Raw genomic sequence first — 13,632 nt, 5'->3', positions numbered from 1 at the left:
TTCAAGCCTCTTGTGCTAATGTAGAGGTAAGGAGTTGCACTGTTAAATAAAAGCATGTGGTTTGAATCCACCAGCATTTCCTGGGAGATGGACAGGCCAGCTCCTCGTGTGTGATTCAGTCTCTAAAAATCCCTGCAGGGTCAGCAGTGAGTTGATTCTGATTTGAGGGTCCTTAAAGATAATGTGCTGAAGATTAATGGTGTCTCTTTGGAGACTAAAGTGCATTTGATACAGGCCATGATCTTTGCAATCACTTGTTATGCATCAGAGAGTTGAACAATGACTAGGGAGGATAGAAGGAGAATTGAGGCCTTTGAGTTGTGGTGCTGGAGAAGAGTATTGAATGTACCATGGACTGCCAAGAAAACAAACAGATTCATCCTGGAAAGGGGCAAACCGGGCTCTTCCTTGGAGGCAAGGATTCTAAGGCTCCGTCTAACATACTTTGGATATGTTGCGAGGAGGGACAGGTCCTTGGAGAGGGACATCATGCTTGGGAGGGTGGAAGGACAGCGCAGAAGGGGAAGGCCCCCTATGAGGTGGATTGATTCAGTGACTGGGGTAATCAGGATGGGTGTGTCAGAGGTGGTGCGATTGGCACAGGACAGAGCAGAGTTTAGGGATGTTGTGCATAGGGTCGCTATGAGTCGAAAGAGACTCAATGGCACATAACAACAACAACAATAACAAAGATAATGGGCTAGTAAGAGAGCTCGCTTATAGAGACCTAGATCTCCTCTGAGTAAAGGCACCTGTGGCTGCTGTAAACTGTGAAGGCAGTGGGTGGAATGATAAAGGTGCTTGGGATTAGAGGCAGAGGGAGAATTTTTTCTCTTTGGTTACTTATCTGAAATAATTTAATTCTGTTGGGTTTTTTAATTAATTTCTTTAAATGCTATGGAAGGGCTGCTAAAAATCAGTTTCTATTCATGAGTTCTTACTGGTTTTGCTAATGTGTTGAAAAGCCCAAAATTTTTATGCTTGGGCTTGGGGGAAAGCTAGGATTAAAAAGCATCCTATGTCTCTCCTCTTTTCTCTTGATTAAAGATTCTGTGGGGAGCATAAATAGCCTTTTAAAAATGCAAGTACTGCTGATGTGTTCATTATGCAAGGGATTTTCAATGATATGTATGTTGTTGTTGTTGTGTCACGGAGTTACTTGCAACTCATAGTGACCCTGTGTACAACAGCCCTAAACCCTGCTCTGTCTTGTGCCAACATTATTGTCACTGAAACACCTACGCCTACTCCCCTAGTCACTGAATCAATCCATCTCATGGAGGGTATTCCTCTCCTGTGCTGTCCTTCCACCATTCCAAGCATGATGTCTCTCTCCAAGGACTGCTCCCTCCTTGCAACATGTCCAAAGTATGTCAGACGAAGCTTCAGAATCTTTGCCTCTAAGGAGCAGCCTGGCTTCACTCTCTCTAGGACGATCCTGTTTGTTCCCCTTGCAGTCCATGGTATGCTCAGTACTCTTCTCCAGCATCATAGCTCAAAGGCATCAATTCTCCTTAATCATTGTCTAGCTTTCTGATGCATAGCAAGTAATATAGATGAATCAAATAATAAAATTGTTTTCCTTCTAGAAAGCTTAAACCTGTTGCCTTCAAGCTGATTCCAACTCACGTCACCTCTGTACGTTACAGAGCAGAACTCTGTTCCATAGAGTTAACTTGACTTTGGCTTTTCGGAAGCAGATCACCAGGCCTTTTTTTGGTGTGGTGATTTCAAACTCCCCATTTTTTGGTTAGCAGCTGAGCAGAAACCATTTTTTCCACCCGGGACTTTTCCTCCTAGAGTGCCACTGATACCATAAGGAAGGAAATTTTGGGGCTTTTTTTTATGGAAAGGAGTGGTTCAATTCAGGACGGGTGCCAAAGTGGAGGTTAAAAGGCAGCCTGACGTCACTGGGTGCTGGGGAGGAGCAGAGTGAACAAGAAGGAGGTGTCAGAGATGGAAAGGATGAATACAGGCGAGGTGAGAGGGCGTCAGGTGACTGTGGCTCCTGCGAGGCTCATTAGTCATTTCGGCCCTTCCCTGAGAAACTTGTTGATTTCTTGTCGTGAAGTTGCCATATTGTGTTCTGGATGTGGACAGTGAGCCAGGCCAGATTTGTATTTGTCTGGCTATGGCCTGGCGTTTTTGTTAGGTGCTGTTGAGTCAACGATGATGCATATCGACGTTATGAACAAGGACTGGTAGAAGCTTGCCCTACCCTGTGTCGCCATTGTGATGTCCCCATGCTCAAGGCCATTGCTCTTGGAGTCACTGTCAGTCCATCTCACAGAGGGTCTTCCTCTCTCTTACTGATCCTCTCTCCACTTGTTGCTGTTACATGCTGTTGAGTTGGAGTTGACCCAGAGTCTACGGGTCAGTGGGTTTTCAGTAGCCGTAAGTCACACAAGTGGAGACTGCTCATCTTTCTCCCACAGAGCAGTTGGTGGATTCAAACCATGTGTTTCTGAGTTGGCTGTGCACCTCCTTACCCACTAGACCACTGTAGCTCCCTCAGAACCATTTAAGGAACTTTTGAAAACAGGAATTCTCATGTGTCACCGCTGAGTATTAGACTGGGTTCTAAGAATCAAGGGGATAAAAGCGCACTCCTCTGTCACCTCTCCCCTTTTGCCAGGGGATTTGGGGCCATGTAGGGGTCATGCATCTGGGACCCCCCACCAAGGCTGCAAACACCAAATGATGAGGTGAGTACATACTGTAATGAGCTCGATGGGTCCTCTTTCTGTTGTGATTTATAGATTTACACAGAAAATATTTTCCTTGTTTTAAATTCATTCGTTAGGATGAATTCCTAAGAGAGGGATTATTGATTCTCAGGTGTAAGCATGCTTTTGCTTTTTGTCAACCATATTTACATTTTAACTTGCAAATATGAAACTCAATTCTTTAAAAATTCTGCAAGGTTTAGTCCATAGACTGACTGTAGACTGTTTTACAGGAAGAGCCCGAGAAAGGGATTTCCTTTCAGGAGAACATGCCAAATCACTGTTCGAGTCCTCTTTTTTGTTAACGTAGTATATTAATGGGTTGCTTTTGGAAGTTTTGGAGCGTTACAGAATGCTCAATGGGTTCTTTGCATGCAAGTTGAAGGTTTCTTATCTCGAGACTTCCGTTTCTTGTAAAATTGAAGTCAGCGATGACCTCTTCCTCATTTTGTAGAAAAGGAAACCAAGGAAGAGAGTGATTGAGTAACATGTGTGTGGCTGTCATCACGCTTGCTGTGCGGACAACTTCCATTCAATCTAGTAAATGATTCAGTAGTTTGTATAGGTGACTGCATGAGAAAACACTAGCAAAATGAAAACCTAAAGGGAGTATTGCCCAAACTCCGGGAGCACAGGTGGCCTTGTGGGTATTAAATTATGATGTTAGTCCAAAGGTGACCAGTTCGAATACACCAGCAGCTTGTTGGGAGAATGGTGGACAGTCATCTCCCACGTGATTTATAGCCACAGAAATTCCACTAAGAATCGGAAATTAGTTGGTTCTGACTGAGTGTCAATGAGTTGTTGTTATTGTTTTTGAGGGTGAATGAGCATAATTAATTGACCCAGAAAGGAGCTAGATCACTTACCTGATCCTTTATTTCTCCCCATTTTGGCCTAATAAGGTGACCCAAAAACATGGTTCTATGTGTGGTGCTGGAGAAGAGTCTTGAACACACCATAGATTGCCAAGAAAACAAATAGGTCTCTCCTTGAAGGCAAAGATTTTAAAGGTTTGTCTCACATACTTTGGGCATGTGACCAGGAGGGACAAGTCTTTGGAGAAGGACATCATGCTTGGAAGATTGGAGGGACAGGAGAGAAAGACCTCAGATGAGATAAATTGATACAGTAACTGGGACAATGGGAGTAGATGTGTTGGCATCAGTGAGACTGGCTCAGGACAGGGCAGGCTTTAGAACTGTTGAACATAGGAGGTGACTCGACAGCATATAATAGAAACAACAACAATAAAAACAACAACAATTTGTGGCACTCAAAGAACTAATCCAGCTGCCACTGAATCACCTCTGGCTCTTCCTCTGATAGAGTAGAACTGCTCATAGGCTTTCTGAGGCTGTATATGTTTACAGAAGCAGACTGCCTTCTCTTTCTCCCCTGGAGTGGTTCATGGGTTCAAACCACGAGGGCTTCTTATTTGTGCCACTGATGGGAATAAAGCAAATAGTCCACACTTCAGTGAAAAAGTCAGAAATGCCCTTGCAAAGTGTCCTGTGAGATACTTCCAGTGATTCTCTGGAGTCAGCCGATAGTCCTTCGGCAGGAGCAGGTGGCAATGTCTTCAGACAATCTGCAGACCAGTTGTCAAACACAACCGCCCTTTAAAGTGAAATGCTGTCAACCTAGAGTTAAATCAGTTATATTAAAAAGAAAGATAATTCCACTTCCAAATAGTTCCCATTTTACTGTGTTCTGTGACCTTACTTATTGTTATGTATTGTCACCCAGCTGACCCTCTAGCAGGATTTCAGGGGCAGTAAATGATGTGGGAGGAGATTGCTCATCTTTCCTCCTATGAAACAGCTGCTGGATTACTTCTATTCCTCTAACCATGGCTATCAAGTCAATTCCAACTTAAAGCGATCCTATAGCTCAGGGGGGAGAACTGCCCCATTGGGTTTCTGAGCCTATACATCTCTACAGGAGAAGGCAACATCATTTTTCTCTTATGAAACAATGTATGGGTTTGAACTGCTGACCATTTGGTTAGCAGCCCAATGTCTAACCTAAAGTGCCACCAAAGCTCCTTCTATTAATCTGTGTGAAGGAACTACAAATTAATGGCATGCTACTAAGTACTTCTTGCCAGCTCTGTGTTACGGTTAAATCATGGTAGTAGCTTGAAATGGTAGTGGGAGTATTTACCCAGAAAAGCTGACAAATGTTATAAATCAGGCTGTCTTTAGATTTATTTATTTTTTATTAGCGAATCTGTTCTTCAGTGTTTACCAGCAAGCCACTGTATAAAACACAAACATGACAGGTTGACAATGTGTATGAATAGGCACTAGAGTGCTCATCTATTTTGACCTGTTCATTCTCTCTCTGGAAATTGACTCCAAATAAATAGTTCAAAGAAGGAGAAAGAACATGCATGAAAACATTCAGTGTGTTATCACTTGTAACAGCAAAAGCTGAACAATAGGGGCTCTGGCAACAATAGCTGCATGAAAGGTTTGGCAGTCATTGTTATAATAAAGTCATAATTACAGTATTTATAAAATATATCTGATGGGATGAGAAATTTGGAAGGCAGGATTAAAAATGTTGCAGACATTCTGACTGTATTATGGATGAGGATCCCCTAGGGGCATAAAGAAGATTGGCGTGTTTGAATGGTGACATCATAGATTTCTGTCGTAGTACAACTGTGTGTGTGGTGAAAAGATCTGGAGTAAGCCAGTGAGTGATCTTGAGCAGTGTTAACATTTAACAGAAGAGTTATGAGACGTGAAGAAGACAGGTGTGAAAATAGTTGCAATTTGATCCAAAACCAAAACTGAACCCACACCCATTGCTTCCAGTCAGTTTTGACTCATGGTGACCCTCTGTTGTGTTTCTGAGACTGTAAATCTTTAATGGAAGCCACTGTCCATCTTTCTCCTAAAGTGGGTGGCGGGGACAAACTGCCCACTTTTTGGTTAGCGCCTGACATGTTGTGCATTACGCCCAAGAAGGACTCCTTGATTAGAATACAGCAGAGACCAAAAAAGAGGAATAATGGACCTTTGAAATCCTTTATCCCTCAGAGCTTAGTTTGTTTCAGGTCACCTGGATGGCTGAGAGGTGTGCGGACAGATGCCACATCCTAGATCGCATCAGTATGGATTCTGGTCCAGTTGTTCTAGGTTTTGGTAGAACTATGACTTCTTAAACAAGTGCTTTTACTCTATAGAGAGTCAGCTACAAATGGTCTGCAGATCCCACTTTGAGAAACACTAAAAGATCTGAGGTAATCATTTGAGTTGATCCTGGGACTGTTAGGTTTCTTTTCTCTCTCCCCACTCCCCCTGCCCCATGTTGGGCATGAGGCTATGTTGGTAACTGGAGGTTTAGGATTTAAGAGCTTATGATGTAAAAGAGTTGCAACTACGGAGAAAGCCCAGAAAGGGATATATTATTATATTGAATCTATCAAGCAAAATTAAAATCAGGAAGTCAAATTTGTACTCACATACTTAGGAATTTCCTTAATGGAACCTCTGTTTATCCATAAAATGATCTTCTGTAGTTAAACAGCTTTTCCCAACTATTTGGACAAATGAAGGAAACCATGAACAGGGGATCTGTAGGGTGGTAACACAGACAGAAAGCATCCCAGAGAAATCTAGAACTCATGAACATCCAGTTTCAAACTGGTTCCGACTCATGACAACTACTCATACAACAGAATGAAACATTCCTGCCTCTGGCGCTGTATCTTTACAATTGTTCCTATGGTTGAGGCCATTGTTGTTTCCACGGTGTATTTTGTATGCCTTTCGACTTCCTCTCCCAGTACTGTGTCAGATCATATTCTGTTGTGGGCCCCAGGATTTTCATTGGCTAATTTCAGAAGGCTTATAATCTTGTGTTGATCTGGAAGCTCTGCTGAAACCTGTCCACCTTGAGTGACCCAGCTGGGATGTGAAATACCAGTGATGCAGTTTCCAGCACTATAGGAGCACACAGGCCATCACAGTGTGACAAAGTGACAGGTGGGTGTGAGTTTCAAACCACTAGGAGGTGGTACTTAAAAATAAACATACAACAGAATATAGGAGTGATTAAGTCCAGAGAACATCTTGGGTCGGGGGTATGATAATGTTACATTAAAGAAGGAAGGCAAAGATATTGCTTTAATGAAATGCCTTGGCATTTTGGCAATTAAAAAAGTAATAAAGAGATATATGCTGTATCTCAAAATAAAATATGGAAAGTAAACATGACTGGGGCAAGCTGTGAACTAAGATTCATCTGCTTCACCTGACTTTAAAGAATCAACTTAGTTGTAATAAATCCTCACATTGCCTTTGATAGTTTGAGTTCTTCTGCCCACCAGCAGCTCTGAGGGAGGAGGATGAGGTAGTTCGTTTACTTAAAGATCTTAGCAACTCCAGAAACTCCAGGAAGCAGTTCTTCTCTGTCCTGTGGGGTCTTTGAGTCAGAATCAACCTGATAATGGTGTTTATGTGGTTTTATTTTTAAATTTTAAAAAAATTATATTATGCAAAATGGATAACCCTGGAGGACATTATGCTGAGTGAAATATCTCAGTCACAAAAGGACAAATATTGCATAGGGCCACTGCTGTAAAATGGGCCTGATATCAAGGTTGAGGGAAGACAGAAAAGGAGGGCAGGAATGATGTGTACTGTATGGGAACAGATGAGGAGAGAACTGTTCTCCTTTCAAGGAGAAGAATGAATTGGGGGTAGGGAGAAAAGTACAACAACGAATGACTAGAAACCCTAAGTCTCTGTAAACTTCCATTAAAATTAATTTTAAAAAAAGGAAAAAATGCAATAAAAAAATTATACTAGTTTACTTCAGGGAGTTGGACAATGACTAAGGATGACCAAAGAAGAATAGATGCCTTTGATTTGTGGTGCTGGAGAAGAGTCTTGAACCATGGACTGCCAAGAAAACAAATAGGTCTGTCTTGGAGAGGGTGAAACCAAGTCTGTTCTTGTACGCTAGGATTTTGAAGCTCTGCCTCTCTTACTTTGGGCATGCGGCCAGGAGAGATTGGTCCTTGGAAAAGGGCATTATGCTTGGCAGGGTGGATGGACAGGGCAGGAGAGGGAGACCTCAGATGAGATGGATTGATACAGTGACTGGGGCAATGGGGGCCGGTGTGTAAGAATTAGTGAGACTGGCTCAGGACAGGGAAAGGTTCAAGGCTGCTGTACATAGAGTCACTATGCATTGCAGGAGAATAAATAGCTCATAATAATATATTGTGACAGGTTTGGAATCAGGAGTGGCATTCACTTTCTAAATAACACGCCTCTGGAAACTATAGGAACTTTGATAAAGGTAGGTAGTTGTAGAGGGCTTCAGGCCTTTTGTTCATAGGGTTGCTATGGGTTGTGCTCCATTTGAAGGCAATCAACAATGACAACAGCAGCAACTAGTTTACTTACAAAGTTCATATACATTGTTTTTCACACCAGATATTCCCCCTTTCTTTTACCCACTCCTTCCTCCACCCATCAAATTGGGTGACCCTGTGATTAAGCCCCCTCCCCTTGGTGCCTCATACTCATTCTACAATAATGGTCTTATACAGTATTTATCTTTATAAGACTGAATTAGTTCGCTTAGCATAATGCTCTCCTGTCCCTCCCATGTTAGGATGTAATTTATAAAATCATTTGGTTTTGCTTTTAAAGCTTTGTTGGAAAGTTTTTCACATTGTTCTGCTAGTGTCTTGGGACATGGCCTGATAAATCAAGGACAACCTCAATAGTCCTTTTTATTGGAGGCACATTGCAGCGTCTGCTGGATATCTTAAGTCAAGCTTTCAACCAGCCCCTTTTCTAACTGTCCTCTTTCCCATCAAGTAGGATTTTTTTCAGCGACTAATTTGTTTACAACTTTAGAGCAATGTTCCTCAGCCACTCTTCTCCCCACCCCCCCTTCATAAAATTCCTTTGAGAACTTGAGAACCGGAAAACTCCTTGAGAAAAGCACGTGTTCAGGAGCACACACACCTGCTGTATAGTTTTAAGGATTTATTATTGTTGTTAGTTGCCAGCGAGTCATCCCTCAGCTCGTGGCAGGCCTGTGCACAGCTGGGCAAAATGCTGCTCCATCACTGTCAGCCCACAGTTTGTTGTATATCAGACCCCTGAGGTCCAAAGGGTTGATGTTGTCTAATTATTCAGAAGTACACTGCCAGAGTTTTCTGCTTAACCTGCTTTAGTCTGGAAACTCCATTGAAACATCTTTAAACCCACAGTAACACACAAGCCTCCGCTGACAGATGAATGGTGACTACAAATGCAGTATGCTGGCTGGGAATCGAGTCTGCGGCTCCTTGGTGGGCCTGCAGGGTTTTGCATGGACTCCCATGGCTTCAGAGGCTAAGGAATCCTACCCGAAGGCCTACCGGTACATCAGGGTAGGTATGGCCACAGCTGATAGAGTTCTGGCTCTGGCTACTGTCAGTTTTAATCCTAAAGACAAAAAGAATGACTCCCCAGTTGACAGCTGAAGTGGAGGCAAATGGCAGATATGTGGACAGTCTTACAGGACCAGATCCTTCAAGCAAGTAAGCACGTGGAGCTTTTGAAGAACAGAAGCTTGTTGTTCTAAGACCTTAACTCTGGATTCTCATATGCAACTGCTACTGAGAAAGACGTCTCTCAAGATTGTACTTTAACATCTTATTTGCTAAGGTGGCATGCTTGTACAAACAGAAAGTCAGTGGAAAAGGGGAAGACCCTCAATGAGATGAATGACAGACACAAGGACAGCACCAGTGGACTCAAGCACGGGGCAGTGATTTTTTGAGGCTGGGGCAGTGTTTCATTCTGTTGTAAATAAGGTCACTGTGAGTCACAGCTAACTTGACGGCGCCTACCCCTAACTATTTTGTGAGACCTTAGGCAGCACGATGAAACAAAACAGCATGTACATGTTGTTGATGATCTGAAACTCTGGAGGGTGGTGAGCAGTGCTGGGGGCTGACTGATGCCCCACTTGAGTACAGCAGACCGAGCCAGGAGGTGTCTAGCACTGGCAACGGGCTTGAGCATATCAGAGGTTGTGAGGATAGTGCAGGATAGGGTCAAGTTCAGATCTGTAGTTTCTAAGGTGACCGTGAGTCACAGTGGACTGGACGGCATGAAGCAACAGCAGTAGCAGCAAGGCACTGACTGGCTTCTGACTGTAAGATGTCATTTTTTTCCTCCGAAGCTGAATTTCTGGTTGGACCCTAATAACTTTAGAGATAGCTTCCTTCCTGTATAGTCTATATTCATTGGACCTTCCATTGGTGCATATCTGCCTTGTGATTCAGGGATCTGGGTACTTTTGGTTGAAAGTCCATGCGTTTGTTAATTTCCTGACCCTGGAAGTGTGTGTGTGTGTGTGTGTGTGTGTGTGTGTGTGTGTGTGTGTGTGTGTTAGGGCCTCAGCAAAGGGTAAGAAGACTTATCTCAAAGCCATTTGTTTAAATTAACCAACTCTGTTCAAAGTGATAAGATAAAATTATGCTATCATGCCATAGAACTGAGGAGACCGATGCTGGGGTGGAGAAAGGTACCTGGTCTTCAAATTTTCATACATAATATGTATGTAATTGGTTGAATAACTTGTGAAATAGGAAATAAGGTTCTATAGGCCTGAGATAGTGAACGAGCAAGCATTCATCTCTACTGGTATCTTAGGGAGCTCTGATAGCCTAGCGGCAAGAAACTGCATTACAATCCCAAAGACAAGTGGTTCAAATCCCACCAGGTGCTTTGTGGGAGAAGGATAGACAATCTCTTCCTGTGGGTTTAACTGCCTCAGACAATCCACTGGAGGGTCAGCTGTGGGATTGGTTCTAAATAGATGATACACAACAGCAATAGGTATCTTAGGGCTACTACAACAAATTCTTACTACCTGGATAGCTAAAGACAAGAAATATTTGTTCTCTTATATTTATTTTGAAGGTGGATGTTGGAAACGAGAGTGTTGCCAGGAAGGATTTGAGGGCAAATGCGTCCACGCCTCTCTCCTAATGTTGGGAGGGTTCCAACAATCTTGGCTGTTTGTTGTCTTATAGATGTCTGTGATTTCTGCTCCTGTTTTCACGTGGCATACCCCTCTCTATGTCACAGCATCTGCCACTATCTCTTCCTTTCTTGAATAAAGACACCAGTTAGAATAACCATATCTTAACTCGATTATATCAGCAAAGGTCCTATTTCCAAATAAGGTTACATACATAGATACTGGGGGGTGGGGGCATTGTAGGAAGGACCTCTGGTGCTGCAGTGGTTAATTGCTTGGCTGCAAACTGGAAGGTCAGTGGTTTGAACCTACTGCCTGATCTGAGAAAGATGTGTCAGTCTGTTCCTGTAAAGATTTCAGCTTGGAAATTCCATGGGGCAGTTCTGCTCTGTTGAACAGGATCATTATGAGTCAGAATAGACCCCACAGCAATGGGTCGGGGGTTAGAATGGGACTACAGTTCAACCCACTACCCCATCTTTGAAGTAGAAAATGGAAAAAAAAGTTCTATATCCAAGTAATCAGTGCATGCAACTTCTCAAAGGGTAGTGCAGTCTTGTAGAGAATTGTTCTGCTAACCTAAAGGTTACCAGTTCAAATCCATCAGCAGCTCTATGGGAGAAAGGTAATCTCCTTGCGTGAGATTTATAGCTTCAGAAAATCTGCTTGAAGAGCCCACTATGGTTTGAGTTTTAACAACTATAGAGATTTCAATGATTCTTCATTCCTGACAAGATCTGCCAATTTCAATATGTATTCTAATAATACTGTTGCATCACATGAATCAGTTATAGGCTTCAGCAAACTGTCTGCTTCTCTTCTCTCTGGAATATTGCTTCTCTGGCTGCCCTTCCTTCTAGGAGTTCTTGCTGCATTTTTCTCTTGGTTTTTCTCACTCCTAGACCAGCTATATTATATCCCCAACCTAAAAAGCAAAAACTCCACCCCCTGCCATCAAGTTGATTCTAACACATAGAGACCAATTGCCTCCTAGGCTTTCCAAGGTGGCAGATCTTTGAAACTGACAGCTCCTATGAAAAACAAACTCCCCAGACTGTTCCATCTTTGTTCAGCAGAGCGACTGGTAGATTAAAAGAATTCACTCTTTGGTTATGAGCAAAACACTTTCAACTGCTGCACCACCAAGACTCCTTATTATTTCATCCCTTTCTGCCTTTCTCACTCGGTGCCAGTGAGTTAGAGTTGACTTCAGAGCAGACATTCCACTGGGTTTCTGAGACTGAAAATGGCCCAAGAGGAGATTGCCCATCTTTCTCCTACAGAGCCGCTGGTGGATTCCAGGAATGCGAAATATACATGTTTTACCGGTAAACTTTGGCTCCTGTTCTTGATACTATTTTTCCTTCAGTTGTGACAAAAACTTCTGCTTATCTATGTTCCAGTTGTTGGCTGGAAACAACCCCACCATGATGGAGAAGTGGAAAAGCCTGTCATTCCTCTTTCTAACAAAGTAAGGGAAAACCATCTATTCTAATTAAAATTTTACATGATGTAAAACCATTGCTATCAAACATAGAGAACCCTCAGAGGGCACATCCATTCCCTCTGATTTTTTTTTTAATGAAATTTTATTCTTCTCAAGTCCTAATAATATCTTTGGACAGTAACTTGCTGATATTTACACTGCTTGTTTCTCTTTTTCTAATTGTGATGAGAGAGTGAAGAGAGTGTCAGGAGGGTAGACAGGAAATAGAAAAGAAGGCAGAAACACCTTACAGACCGAGTGTACCACAATTTCCTGCATGTGTGAGAAGAATATTGCCCTATTTTTCTATACCCAGGACGTTTGGAAGAACCAGAAAACTTCTCTGGCTTTTAAAAATATAATAGTAAAACATGTTCATTTTTGCCTTTTAATTTAAACACACTTGTGTATATTTTTAGAATTTCTTTAGTTTATTTGGCTGTTTAAATGAAAAAGATCATCATTCCAGTATTTCCCTCATAGATATGCATTTCTGTCTATTGAAGCTCAGTAAACATTGCTTCCTATTGTGATAGCAATGTAAGAAAAGTATTTAAAAGGATGATTTGAATTAACAAAAGGCATAAATGAGTATTCTGCCCCCCAAGGTCTGTTGTGATCTTTTCTGTTTATCTTATACATCTCAGAGAAGACAATTAGAATATAGATTGTGGCAATGTTTCTGTTAAATTCTAGCGCTGCGAATCACATGGATAGTTTACACCTTGTGGCAGTGGTAGTGAGGCTCTGTGTTAAACGTGGATCAGAAGTTCAAAATCCCAACTAGTAGCTTTGAATTTCCCCAAAGGCAATCAATAAGCCTGCATCCTGGAAAGAACCTGTCATGCTGCTGGATGAAAAAACAAAAGCTTTTCATCCAATAGGGGCTAGTTTTGTGGTTTTCAGTTAAAAACAAGATTATGTAATTTTGTACTCACGAAGAGAAATCACCAGCTTTTTCAGCTTTAAGATATCCTTCACTTTTCTTTTGACCTGTAACCAGCCAATCTTCCGAAGTTACATTACTTTAAAGATTCCTCCAATTTACTGGTCCTTCCTTCAAAGACCTTAAATGGTCATATATTGTATGGTTTCCTACATTCATTTGTTATGTTTGGAGTGTAAATATGGTACTCCTTCTTTTATAGATTTGTGCATGCTTTATTGAATTTCTTGACAGGTATATAACAACGTTATTCTATTAATGATAATAGAAATAAAAACTATATATATATATATGTAATATTCCTATTGTCAGTCTTGAGTATATAGAATAACTCTTATGTGCTATTTATTAATAAAGAATTAACTGATCAAAAGTAAGATAAACAACAAAATTCAGTTGCCTGTCAGGGTTTTAGCAGAAACTCTTACAAATTATTATTATTCATTTTAGTGAAAGTTTACAGAGAC

This window comes from Elephantulus edwardii, unplaced genomic scaffold, assembly GCF_000299155.1.
Source record: "Elephantulus edwardii isolate Elephantulus edwardi_28Jun2011 unplaced genomic scaffold, EleEdw1.0 scaffold00222, whole genome shotgun sequence".
In the NCBI taxonomy this organism is placed as follows: Eukaryota; Metazoa; Chordata; class Mammalia; order Macroscelidea; family Macroscelididae; genus Elephantulus; species Elephantulus edwardii.
This window is presented reverse-complemented; position numbering follows the sequence as displayed.